The sequence below is a fragment of the Protopterus annectens genome, chromosome 11.part0, assembly GCF_019279795.1.
Source record: "Protopterus annectens isolate FY-2018-M chromosome 11.part0, PAN1.0, whole genome shotgun sequence".
NCBI classification, from domain to species: Eukaryota; Metazoa; Chordata; order Ceratodontiformes; family Protopteridae; genus Protopterus; species Protopterus annectens.
The window spans coordinates 661,492,930-661,507,526 of NC_056745.1; the positions used below are offsets into that span (position 1 = coordinate 661,492,930).

At 39.0% G+C, this 14,597-nt stretch overlaps 1 protein-coding gene across 6 annotated transcripts in view; it reads left to right on the forward strand.

The window, feature by feature from the left end:
• Positions 1-14,597, forward strand: part of BICD1 (BICD cargo adaptor 1) — a 1,749,421-nt gene that overhangs the window by 658,200 nt on the left and 1,076,624 nt on the right. The window lies entirely within an intron of this gene.

Below are 14,597 nucleotides of genomic sequence, written 5' to 3' on the forward strand. Positions count from 1 at the left end.
GGTTGTCGGTAGCATACAACACCACACTATACCTATTACACACAGTGCAAACAGATAAACCTACATATGTTGAGGCTCTTAAACATACCCTACTTAAACCATAAAAGTCTCATAAATTTAACCTGAGAGACAAGTTCTCTCAGCCACCTCATAATCATTTAGCTCAGGCAGCATACACCATGAATCATGCACCTAAGACTGTCAGTTTCTCAGCTCAGACGCCCAAAAGGCAAACATCCACACAGTACTGCATTCTAGTTTATGTGACTCTATAGTGAAGCAAACCAATGCACCACTTACCAGACTGAGTAAGGTGTGGGTGCAGGTTAGTTGCCTCTCAGGTACCAGGGTTTTCTACATCACCCACGTACTCAGGTCCTTTCACCACAAGTTCACATATGACACAGTCGTAGTACATGTGGGAGAGAATGACTTAACATACCACCCTGGACTATATGAAAAGAGACATGATGGAGCTCTTTGCTTATGTTACCACGGCAGGTCTGAACCTATCCTAGATAGTAGATATCCTAGGTAGTAACATTTTAACATCAGCAAGAACGGCACTGCAATGAAAACAAAAGATTATTGACTTCAATAATTGAGTTAGGTTCTGGTATCATTGAAAGGAGTCCAATATATTTCAGCCTGGGAGGAGATTGTAGACAGCCCTAGCTGCTTTGTCAGGGATGGCCTGCACCTATTCCCTCCAAAGGCTTTCATATATTGGCTAAAAAGCTTTGCATCCCATATAGTGCCTTTTTTTCAGACAATGTCAGCCTTCAAAAGCTGTTAACAAAGTAGAATCTGGTTCACATAAAGGAATTGCTACTCAGTGCTAAGAGCCTCACAAAATTGCATTTCCTACAAGCACTACTTATCCAGGAATGCATTGCAAGTACTCCATTAATGCAGGGTTTCAACACGTACTGTGCATTCAGACCCACAACACAAGATGAAGGCACTAAAGGAAACGAGGTCTCTATAGCTGCAAAACCAAAATCTTACATCCAGGGTCTTGAAACAGGATAGTGACCTGTAAGTTCTTCATGTACAACTTATTATGAAAACTCTTTATCACAGCATAGATAACTGTAGGCCCCCTCTTTGCCCTTCTTGTCAAATGCTTTTTACCTGACTAGTATGGAGTCCCTCTGCATTTGGCTAAATACTATTCATCTAGAGGATTTCAGCTGTCCCTCCAAGAAATGGGAGACTTATACATCCCCAAATGTGTATGCCCAAAGATTTCTGGACTTCATAAATACAAATGCTCCATACCCAAACTAAGGGAGACAAAATCCTGGACTTGTTCCTCACCAATATGGAACAGCTATGTTCCATACTAGTTATAACTTCCTCCCTAGTCAGACTGGACCATAAATCTTTCACCATAAGACTGAAGACAGAAGCATCTTCAAATGTCTCAGTATTCAGAGATTATACAAGAGCTAATCTACTAAATCTGAGTGATGACCTGGCTAAATTCAACCCCCCTCCATTTGATGACCCCATTGCATATGCAGAATCCTTTACCACCAAACTCTATGCACATGTGAATAGCTTCATATATGGATCTGTCTGCCTCTGAAATAAATACTATGCCAAATTTAAAAATAACCCCTATTGTGGAACCCAAATATAAATAGTCTTTATAATAGTAGAAAAAATATATACTGCAAGCAGTAACAAATATAACTGTCAAGATGCTAAAAATACTCTTGCCAAACTAAACAAGGAACTTCAGTCCCTGATCAAACCAACCAAAGCCAGATATGCAGTAAAAATAGCCACCCAGGCAAAAGGCAACCGTAAAGCCTTCTTTAACTATGTTAGAAACCTCAGAAACAATGCCTAGCACTGCACAGAGCTAATAATAAATGATAGTCCAACCCTGAGGGCATAGCCAATCTATTAACTCATAAAATCATCTTGAACTTCACCACCCTCCCCCTTCATTTCCAGATAACATATTCACATCTAAACCCCTACCCCTTATCTCCCAGGAGCAAGTCCTCAGTGCACTTTCTAAGGTCAAAAACACTGCTTCTTGAGGCCAGATAATGTACCAGTTTGCCTACTGGCCAGCCTGAAACAGGACCCATCAAACTCTTTACAGAGGCTATTCAATATCAGCTTCCAAACAGGCTTTGTGTGAAATGATTGTCAGTGGAACTGGGTAAATGTCAAACCATAATTTTAACCAGCCTCATCTGTAATGCTGTGGACAGGATCATTATTGAAATAATAAAGAGAAACATAGGTCATGTACAGACTCTTGACCCATTCCAGTTTGGTTTTAAGTGGAGATCCTGCTGCCTAACTTTGTTGGCTTCTTCTAAAGGATTATTGAACCAATGGATGAGAGAACATTGGCAGTCACTATATATCTAAACCTTGCAAAGGCTTTCAACACTATCCCACTCACTGAAATTGTTGATAAATTCTCCCAGCTAAATGTTAATCCCTGTGTAACTCATTGGACATCAAATTGGTGAATAAATAGAACACAGGAGATTAGGATAGGTGGCCCTAGCTCCTCCAAAAGACCTTTCACTAGTGGTGTACCCTAGGGAATCAACGCTTGGGCCACTCCTGTTTGGCATTTACTTCTTAGAAGTCAAAGCTACTTTTAAGTAGTTCAGTAATATGGTTCATGTACCTTCAGGTTCTTTTTCATTCTATTGTATTCTCCTCCTCTCCCTTTAAGCATTTATGCTTCACCTGTGTTTTTGTTTCCTTTGTGCATGACTCTGTAGTCCTTTACATTGACTTCTTATATTTATGTCCATTCCGAGACCCTTGTCCTTATTTTTGTATCTTTTTAAAAGCTTCATGCTATGATTTCCAGTTTCTGCACCATGTCACTTGCAAAAGCATTAACAGCGACTAAGTCCAGTACTGAGCAAACTGGCATTCCTCTAATAAATCTCCTTCCTTTGGAAAGGATCTCTTTAATTGTAATAACCACTGTGCATTTAATGTTTTGCTTTGCCAATTAAATGGTAGAGTAGGACAGCCCTGTGATAGACACCATTTGGTAGTGTGCATAGAGGATTACAGTTTTGAGATGTTAATGAGCTGTTTCCTGTGCCAAGGGTATATGGTTTGAGTCCTTTGACATTTGCCCATTTTGTGACTCAGAGCAATTCACTTAACCAGACAGTGCTCCCAGGTCCCATGCCACCACTGAAAAGGGACAGTTTTCTCAAGTGGGATTACCTATTCAACAGACACACACACACAAAAAAAAATAATAAATAAAATAAATAAAAAAGCTATGTCAGCACTGCTATCAAAGTATGTGTGATATGCACACTTGTGCAAAAAGCAAGGTTGAACCCTATGGGGAAGTCATCTTTCCAGAGGTACAGTGATCCTATTGTCAGATGTTTAAGTAAAGGGGTAGAAGAGGTGAAGCTCCTTCAGTGGTGTACTGTGGGGTGTTTGGCCCTGAAGACAAATCTCTGACAGATTTGTGTTAATGCTGTTTCACATCATTTTTTGAAATGACAGTCAAATGCTTGTCTTCTGCACTTGCTCCAAGTTCCACAGAAATGAGAGTCCTATCCCACAACTCTAAATTTCTGATCTGCGTGGATTTTTCATTTTGAAAATCAGACAACAGATTAAATATAGGCCACTGTATGAAGTAATTCTGCATTGCGGAAAGCATTGGAGAGTTGTCAGAAACTATAAAAAAATAGTACTACAGCTTACTGTATTGTGTTTAAAGGAGACATTGCAAGGATAGTGGTCAGTGAGTATGTGCAATCCTATGGTGTGATCTACATTGCGGCAATTAGTTTCTAATTTGAAAAGTGCAGAAGTCATTCTGGCCACAGATAGGGACATACAGGCAAACAGTTTCAATGGCAGAAGAACCTGAAAGTCTGCCATGTCTGGCTGTTTGCAGCTAACCTCCTAGAGCTTCCTTTTTACTCTCTTCCCCTTCCTTTTAACACCCGTTTTACATATTTTTGAATCCTACTACAGTCCTACAGTGGACTAATCCTTTCAGAAGCTCATTCCATGTATCTTCCACATCCTGTGTACAGTATGTAGTTACCTCATATATACGCCAGCTGTTCCTCTCCACCTCATACTCACGTTTACCTACAACATCCATTCTTTTTATGCTAATATCCCAGACTGTATCATTTTATCTTTGTATGTGCTGACAAGATCTCCCACTCCTGTCTTTCTTCCATTGTGTATATAACTCACATCCTTAATCCATTCCTTTAGTCTTTATGCCAACCTTCATTTGCGTCTTCTGTATTATTTCTCTTTCTATGTGCAGTATTCTGAACTGCCCAAAGTACTCCAGGTGAATGCTACACCAAAGCCAAATGAAACAACAAGATAATCTTTACCTTCCTTCGAAGTTCATTCAGGTACACTATTTGCCCATGCTGCTAACAAAATGCATCCTAGCACAATGTTTCCCCATGCCACTGCTCTGTCACACCGAGCCTGAGAATTAATTTTGGATTCAGCTAAAAGCCGTGAGCCTTTAAATGCCATTTCCTCCCTAAATTGTCTCCATTTTGAACACAGTTATTATAATAAATAATCTTACCTTCCTTTTCACTGAAAATGGTCATTTCTCTTCCTATCCATTTAACCTTCTTAAATCCCATCCCAGACTAGCCACATCTCCTACCTTATACTGATCCAAGGGATTTAATGTGTATCAGTTGCTACTGAAATGTCTCATTAAGTTAAAGTGTGTTACATAACATAGAACCTCACTCCATACCTTCTGGCACAACAGTATTTCATCATCTCTATTTTCTAGTAGCATCTGCCTTTGCATCACTGATTGACTTCTTTCTTTTAACCCCATTTTCACCCACTTTGCCAGCCTAGTTCTGCTTCCTTTGGCTGTATTAGTAACCTTTACCAGTTACCAGTCAAATGACTTATTAAAATTCAAAACACAACATTCACCAGCACCCTTATATCTTTCTCTGAAGTCACACAGTCCATGTCTTCTCAAACATCTTGTTAAACTACCCCTCTGGATGCTTTTCTTAAGCTTCCATACAGTAATATTCAAATTGACTAGCCTGCAATTTGTTTAGTTATTTGTGTGTTTGTTTGCTTATTCACCGTGTAAGCCCACTGGACAAAAATGTCCCTTTTCTAGGGCAACCCAGATCACCACCTGGTTAAATGACTTGCTTAGAGTCGCACAATAGGAAAATGAAGGTTGTGCAAATCAAACGTTGGATTACAGGAGCAGCTCGTAGCCTTAATGCTTCGTGCTAAATGCCACATTTCTTGGTTAATTCTATGTATTAGCACCACACTTGGTCAGCTGCAAGTTTGAGACTCAACAGCAGTTTTCTTTTTTGAAAATTATCATTTCTGCAAGTACCCCATTAACCACTTCAGCAAATCCTTTAAGAGCCATGGAGGTGCTCCACCATGTCTCTGTACCTGATCATAAGGACTGTTGCTTATTCCTCTTCTGCACTTATTTCTCTGTCTTGTTATTCTTGACAGATACAACTTTCCATAGCATTTCTCTTCCTCCTTCTCCTTCATGAATACTGAAACCAAGAATTCTTCAGGAGTTTCTGACTGATGTCACTCTTTACAAGTCACCCCTTCTTAACCAGTTTCACTAATTTCCAGTAAACATTTCTTTTAATGCTTAATCCACCACAGCTGTAATCATTCCATGCTTAATCACGCTTGGTACTAGCGGGGAAAGACAGAGAAACTAATGCTGAATTGGAAACCTGTCCATCTCAGAATATATGCACACCTGGGACTGCACCCACACATCCATGCAGACATATCCTGTAAGTTGCCTGATTTTTCAAAGTATGTTCTTTAGTAACATATTACTGGTATGACTGGCTGTCAGGTATTACTGTAAAAATGCATTAGAGCATTGAACTGTGATATGATCTAGTCTACATTTTGAGCCTTCTTGTTAAATGATTTACAGACAGTGATTGAAGAACATGCTAAAATAAATGATCTTAAATTGCCTGTATCAGAGGATTCGTACTCTAAGGTGAACTCCAGGAATTTAGCAAATGTAATGTGTTTATATGCACTTCTGCCTGAATGCTTTTAAGTGGGATTGCTTTCTTCTTGTCAGTATGCTATCTATTTTGATATACTTTTTCCTCTTCAGAACTTTTTTGTTCCTTTTTCTTAACTGCTACATTTTGTGAAGAGGTATCTTTTAACATGTACTTTATTACAAATATTGATTCTACCTAATATGTTAATCCCAGGTTTGAAGTAATTTTAGGGGTATTAGTAAGGTGACATTATTCCATACTTTTTATTACAGAGGTGTAGCAAGGGAATTTGGTGCTTTCATTTACATTTAGTCCCATACTCCCACAAACACACACAAACAAACTATACATTACCTAAATAAATACATAATAAAGTAGGACAATATTCAGATGAGAATTAATCTGTAGCACATATGTTGCTACTAAGCGCAGTTTAATAATAAATAATAAATGTACACTGTGGAATGAGTTAATGTGCCATGTTGGCTGTTTCATTTAATGCGAGAATATAATACAGAGCATCCAAAGTGTCACTTGCACTTCTGTTTTAGTGCATTTACAGTCCTATTATGTTTCTTTTATTTTTATCATATTACTTGCTGTAATGTTTCATATTAATGCACCATTGAAAGTCTTTCCAAAAGATCTATATGAAGAGTGGCATTAGTTTTCAGTGCACAGTGGCTACTGTGTTTAATATAAGATTCTTGGCACCAAAGGAGACTCAAACAAAATATAATCTCTTAAAATCTGTGCTAGTAGTTTCCTACATTTGACTTTTATCAGGAAAGTGCAGCTCTCCCAGGAAAGTCTTATTATTGCATTTATGTGCCGATTGTTTTCTTATAAGTGCAGCATGAATGAAATGCATGTCGTGAGTGTTACAGAATGTATGATGGGGAGGAACATTCAGTATAACTACTGTACTATTCAATCATATCGCTTCCTCTGTAGCGCAGTGGTTAAGGTGTTCATGTTATAAGCACAAGGTGCAGGGTTTGATTCTCACATGGGGTTATTAGCTGGGCTTGGAATGGCCCACAAGGACAGTTAGCCAGCCTGATACTAATTTAGGGAGAGGGTGGCATAATGGTTAAGGTCTTCACCTCACATATACAAGGTACAGGATTTAATTCTGCCCTCTGTTGTTGGCAGGGTTGAAATAGTGTGCAGACTGATAGCCTAGTATGTACCTATGAACCTATGGAAACAGCAGCAGCATACATTATTACGAACACCAGTTTTCATGTTTCTTAGTTAATAACGATGTTGTGAGCACACTGACATGTCCACAAACAAAAGGCTCATGATTTTCTTGTTTTCATTTTGCTGACTTTGTAGCAGTAACTGTGCCTGCTGACCTAGCTTAGAATGTTAAACCTATCGAAATTCCAGTAATCAACATACTGAATAGCAGAATTCGTTGGGGCGGATGAGGTAAGACATATCACTACACCCACAACACTAGCTCACTTCACTAATATCCCAATTTACAATGCCATTAAGTCAATTGCTAATGTTTTGTACACTTGCAACAATAGCTCACTTTACTAACTACCATAATATCCCCCACCATATCTCAACTCCATCATAAACATGAATACATTACATCACAAAACATTTTCTCCCCTTCTTTGTACCAATATACATGCTCAGATATGTTCTCTTATACATGTATTAAAGTTAAGACTAGCACTTGATCAGCAGTACTGAAAGTCAGATACAAATACAAGTGGCTCCATACCTCTGTTCACACCACTTACATCCTGAAACTCAGTGGAGATATTCACCCATAACTCTAGACCCACACATCAACTACACACCATGGACAACCCATTACTTTCCAATGTTCCCAACATAATTTTCCCATCAGGTAATGAATCTAACCTTATTCTTCTCAGTATTAACCTCAGAAGCATCTGCAGCAAAATTAATGATATCCATGCATGTTTAGATTTTTACTCCTCAGATATTCTAATCAATACTGAAACTTGGCCAAAACAAGAAATAACTGACAGTGAAATTATCCCCCCAGATTTTAATAGACTCAAAATGGACAGAAATCTTAAAAGAACAGGTAGTATTGCTATTAATTATAAAAACAACTTAGAAATACCTCCAACCCATCTAAATATCCCAAAATTTAATAATGATGAACTTCAGACTGCATCCCTCAAAATCAACCAAATTAAATCTATATGCATCTCAGCATTGTACATCACACCAGACCGCAACGTTACCACAGCCAAAAGTATCCTACACTGCATATGACAACATCTCCCAGGAAACCTTCATCCAGCAATCTATAAACAGCAGCAACTCTAAGGACTCAATTCACCTCTTTGGCTTAACCCATGTTATAAGCTCCACCACCAGAATCAACAAAAGTACAAACAGTGGAAGTCCACACTGCACTGGCTATTCAAAAACAAACCCCATAATATAAAATCTTCTTGTTGCATACTAGATACCATAAGTGACCACCTCTCAACTTATGTAATCAAACAACAACAGGGTTTACCTAACAAATAATGTATGAACAAGTATGCAATTTAACCAAATCTGACAAAGACACATTTATTACAATCCTGTCCCACTACAACTGGAATGTATTAAGAATAATACCCCTGGATGAAGCAGTTACTCACTTCAGTGACACTTCCTAAACATACAAAATGATTTAGCACCAGTAAGGACAAGAAGGGTAAAATCTAACAGCTGACAAAAGCGACCAAACAGCTCATGCTGCAAAGAAATGAAACAGAAAGAATGGTATACGAATAAAACACAACATGCTTACCACAATTTTAGATATCTCAGAAACAGTACCAAGATGCTTGTTAAGTCTGACAAGAAATTATACTACAGTAATATCGAAAAAAAAGCACCAAAACTACCCCAAGCTTTTTTAGTCCTCTCTAAATAAACTATGACACTACAGCTTTGTCCGTCTACTTCAAACAAAGAGTCCATTGCCACTAGTTCAACACTCATTTTATCCAGTCAGTTCCATCACCAATCAATGACCACCTCACTTCACCCCTCCAACTTCCATCTGTTTTTGAGTGCAACTCACTGTCTTTTAGTTTTCAGCCTATCCCAATAGCAGCCATAAAAATTACTAGCCAAATTAAAATCAACAACCTCTGCTGATAACCTTTCCACTGATTCCTCAAAATAGGTGCAGAAGCACTAGCCTTCCCTGTCTCCGTTCTAATCAACTGGCCAGTAACTAAAAACGTATGTCCCATCCATCTGGAAAAAATTCCATTATTATACCCCTTCACAAAGGAGGTACTTAAACAGAGTTAACAAACTGTAGACCTGTTGCTTTCCTATCACCCCTCTCTAAAATCATCAAAAATGTTTTCACTCTCAGGTTATGAAGCAACCAAACACAACCTCCTATCCAACACCCAGCTCGGTTTCAGGCCCAACCACAGTACTACTTCTGCCCCCCTCAACTTCACCAACATAGTAAGTCAATACAGAAATGAGGGCAGCCTTGTTTAATGGCTTCTCCTTGTCCTTTCCAAAGCACTTGACACAGTGTCCCAACAAAAGCTCCTCTCTGAACTTGGGACACTAGGTCTCACTTACCCCTCCATCTCCTGGTTTCACACTTATTTATGCAGTCATCAGCAGGCAACTAAATAACAACAAAACCTAAAAGCATTTCAACCAATCTCTGTTGGTGTTCTCCAAGGATCAGTACTCAGACCCCTCCTATTTAATATTTTTATAAATAAACTTCATACTGCTACAATACTTACCACTCTCGTACAATACTCTGATGATTCAGTCCTTATCTGCTCAGTCCCATCCATAACAAAATTACAGGAAATCACTCAAAAATCTTTCACTGACATTGGGATATGGCTAAAAAATTCTAACTTGCTACATAATGCCAAAAAAAGAAACGTATGCTGTTTACTCGAAAACAGTGTCTTAACTTGAAACAAACATTTCATACTATCTCAAGTAATTTCACAAAAATAGAAACCATAAGCCAGACTAAACTATTTAGAGTTGTAATAGATGACAACCTGAAATTTGATCACCACATATTTCAGTCCATACAGAAAACTTACAAAAAACGTGGTTACCGGATAGGGCCATACGCTACCTGACCAATCAAGCAAGGATTATCTTGGCAGCAAAATACCTCCTAATTCTTCCCCTATTCTTATAAATATCAACACTATGTATAAAACTAAACTAGTTTCCTCCTACTACAAAATAGCTAAATTTGCAATCAAACCAACCTTACACAACACAACACCGCCTTGCATTAACACAGTTCAGTTAAGCGCTTTCATCCAGCAACCTGGACTTCATCAGAACTGATTTTTTCAAAACTGTATGCAGTTTAAATACCCTTGTACTCAACACACAACCAATCAAAAATATCCTCCATTCCCCCATTTAAAAGAATATAGTCACATTTTGATTACGTAAAACATTGTGAAAGACAATTACGAACATAAAATCATTTTCCACATTTCACATTAACAATGCCTTTAAAAATACCACTTATATATGTATTAACCGCTGACAAAATGAATAAAAAATCTTAAACCTAAAACTGCATAAAATTACAATTCTTGTGATCTCTGTTTTAAAATTGGCAGTATAGAGATATGCTCATTAATACCTGGGTGCTGGTTGGCATTATATCTAAGTTGCCAGCAAAGTTCAACTCTGTCTAATTTATTGCTCCAGTCATCCCCCCTTAATGATCTTTCTACTGTCTGTATTATTCAAAAACAAAAGTTCTTACACATACTATTATTTTCCAGATGTCTACACAATGCATTATTTGCATTCCTCTGTTTGATTGCATATAAGTGCTCATAAATTCTTTTACGAAGTGCTCTTTCAGATTTCCCTATATAAAAACACTCACATTGATGGCATTTAGCAATGTAAAAAATATCCTTGGTACCACAATTCCCTTGAATTGTTCTTACTTGGGTGTAACCATCCCTAATGTTCAAAACAAACTCTTTAAGTATAAATTTACAGTATTTTACCGCCCACAACTACTGGTACCCTTTTCACTTATAGACAAGACATTAATTGGATGTTCCAATAAAAATATTAAATTAACATTTGTACAATATACAAATCTTGGGTTTTCTCCCATAATCTCTTGAAAATCTTTATTCACTTTAAATAGAGTCCAGTTTTTCCTCATAATACTTCTCACTTGGTTACATGATCCACCATACGTGAGTACCATAGAGTTCTCATACCTGCATTCCACTAACATTTCATCTTTCTCATCAATTCTGTTACCCAATAAAGGTTTATACTTAACCCCCCAATTGTCGATACAAATCATCCAACAATTTTATGGGGTACCCCCTTTCACTAAACAACCTTTTTAATCACTTCCAACTCTTGTTTACAACCTTCTTTGGAAGAACATATACATGCCACCCTTATTAGTTGCCCTTTAACTATATTTTTCTTTATAAAATAAGAGTGACTACTATTGTAGTCCAAATAATCATTAAAAAACATTGATTTCCTGTATATAGTCGAGGAAAAATGTTTCTCTTCTGTATCTTTCCAAATTAAAACATCCAAATAATTTATTGCCTTATTATGTGAGGAAGTGAACTTGAAGTACTCACAGACCCCATTGAGGTATTCACAAAATCTTTCCCCCACATTATCCTTCTTCCACAAAAGTTTTGAAAAAATCAGTTCTGATAAATTCCAGGTTGCTGGATGAAAGCGCTTAACTGAATTGTGTGTCTACAATAAACTATTGGATCTACATCGTGGTGCACTTTTACTAAGGGTTACTGCCAAGCCGGGTAAACAGCAGCTATGCTAAGATGGCTGTCTTCTTCCTGTTCACCTGGCTAGTTTTACTCAGATTACTTTTCTCCAACTCTTAACAGTCACTTTGATCTCTTATTGCTCCTCCTCATGTTGCACTTATTTCCTAAACTCTTACGTTTCCTTCTTCTCACATCTTGCCACTAACTATAGATGTTCATCGTGTTACACTGCTGCAGTCATTACACTTGGGTTATCCTGCCATCAGGCGGTCCCTCAGTCGGGTCCCTCAGTCAGCCCAAGTTCCAAAGTCTTGGGCCGGCATCGGTTGCTGTCGCTTCTTCCCTGACGTCAGTGCGCCAGGGGTATATAAGATGCAGCCGACGCCATTTTCTTCAGTCTTTCTTGCCGCGCGGTGCTCGAAGTAAAAGCAGTTCGCAAGTGCCAGTCGGCCGACTCCTGAGATTTTCATTCTGAATCCAGAACCGAAGTCTTCTACAAAACTAAGTACCCCGTTGCGGAAACTTTTTCTTGCCTCAGACCAATGTCAGTAAAAGTTGATAATTGTATTTCTTGTGGGAAGCAAATACCTCATAAGGATTTCCATTCCTATTGTATCCCATGCGTAGGCCCAGACCACGATGTCACAGGTTGTCGGTTTTGTGCTAGGTTTAACAAGCGCACTATTAAATGTCGGTTTGATTTTGCCCGACATTATTTTGGCAGAAAATTCAATTACACCATGCCGTCAGAACAACCAATGACCGGAATATACAAAAAGCGCAAAGACAAGGACAGGCATCCGAGGCCCAAAACTGACGACGAGGCCTCTTCTAGGCCAGTCGCCGGTTGTCCGGTTTTCAGCGAAGCGTCTTCACAGCCCCTGACGACCGCTTCTTTAGAACCGCAGGCAGCCTCTGACTCCCACGTGGAGACGGCTGGCCCTTCAGATACACCAGATTTACGGCCTACCCAGACTAACCCTTCAGAGGGATCCGGAGTAGCTGAACAACCCGCAGCTTCAGAGGGTGTTTTCAGACCTAGTCAGTTAACCATTAAATCTTCTGCTAAATCTAAAACCCCTTTAAAAACAAAGAAACAACTTCAACAATCACCAGGACAGGCCTCCATGCCTAAGAAACAGATGCTCAAAATGGCCGAAGACCTAATTACTCTGATCAGGGGGTCCCACCCTCCTCCTGATAAAAGGCCTAAACAGGATGCAGACTATGACTCATCTGACCAGGTGTCCATTTCTTCAGATTCATCCTCAGACCAAGGATACTCTTTACCCCTTATGAGGATTCTGATGCTGAGGAATCTATTCCTTCAGCCTCTCCACCAGAGGACTACTCATTTGGGAAAACCTTACATACCATGAGGGAGCATTTCCATTGGGAGGGCCAGGATTATTCAGAATCCAAGAAAAGGCTCAGAGATTTTCTTTTATTACCTCAACACAGTCACCTTGCTATTCCGCCAGTGTTAGATATTGTGGATGATGTGTATTCCGAATCCAGTTTAAATCCTGATTCTTTACCTCCTGCTCCAGTTAAGCCAGACAGATACTACAGAGTCCCTGACTCTCACAAATTTCTTTATAAAAGCCCTGTTGCTGACCCTGAAACTATTTCCCAGCATCCCAAAGGGGTAAAGGCCTCTAAGCAAAAAATCCAGTCCCCTCTGACAGAGATTCCAGAGCATTAGACAGATGGGGGAAGAAAGTAGATACATCTGCAACTTTAGCAATGAAGGCCTTAAATTGCCAGTTTCACATGCTTAAATATCAGCAATATTTGATGTCTTAGTTGAAACAAAAAATGCTTCCAAATTCAGATCTTCCTAACTATAAGGAAATGCAGGATTTATTGCATGCAGCTGAACAAGTGGGAAAACATACTTTGCAATGTGGTTTTGATTCATTAGAGGCCTCCTGTAGAGCAGCAGTTACAGGGTCTGTCATTAGAAGACATGCTTGGTTAAAAGAGCAGACTTTACCAGATCATGTTAAAACAAAATTATTGGGTGCACCTTTGCAGCAGGATGTTTTATTTGGAGAAGAGGTATTAAAGAAAATGGAGGATAAAGCAAAATCTATGCAAACGGTGAAAGATTTCTTACAGGTTTAGCCTCCTCGATTTAGCAGAAATTGGCCAACAAAGAATTGGTCCTTTCCAATTTCAGACAGACCTCACAGGGGCCGATACAGGTGTCCAAGAGGCAGAGGTCAACCACAAGGTACTTACAAGCCTCGACAATGGGGTGCTTCAACCCAGAAAGAAGGGGAAGATCGGCCTCAACCTTATAAAAAACAGTCCCAGTGACTTCCCACTACAGCTGCCAAACACTTCTCTCTTGGCAGCACCCTTGGGGGGAAAACTAGCACTTTTCTGTCACAATTGGCATATGATCACCAAAGACAAATGGGTTCTCAATATTGTATCTCAAGGTTACAGGTTCCACTTTCACACTCTGCCAAGGTTAAAAGGAATACCAAATCTGCCACCAAATCAATGGGCAGAGGCTCAAAGACAAATTACAGCACTCATGGACATGAGAGCTATTCAAAAGGTACCAACACAGGAGCAAGGACAAGGATTTTACTCAAGACTGTTTCTGGTTCCCAGGAAGGACAAAGTCTGGAGGTCCATTCTGGATCTTTCTTCTCTAAATACTTACCTGGATGTTCCAAAATTCAAAATATTGACACTACAGCAGCTTCTTCCCATGCTGGGCAAGAAAGCTTGGCTCGTAACGTTGGAC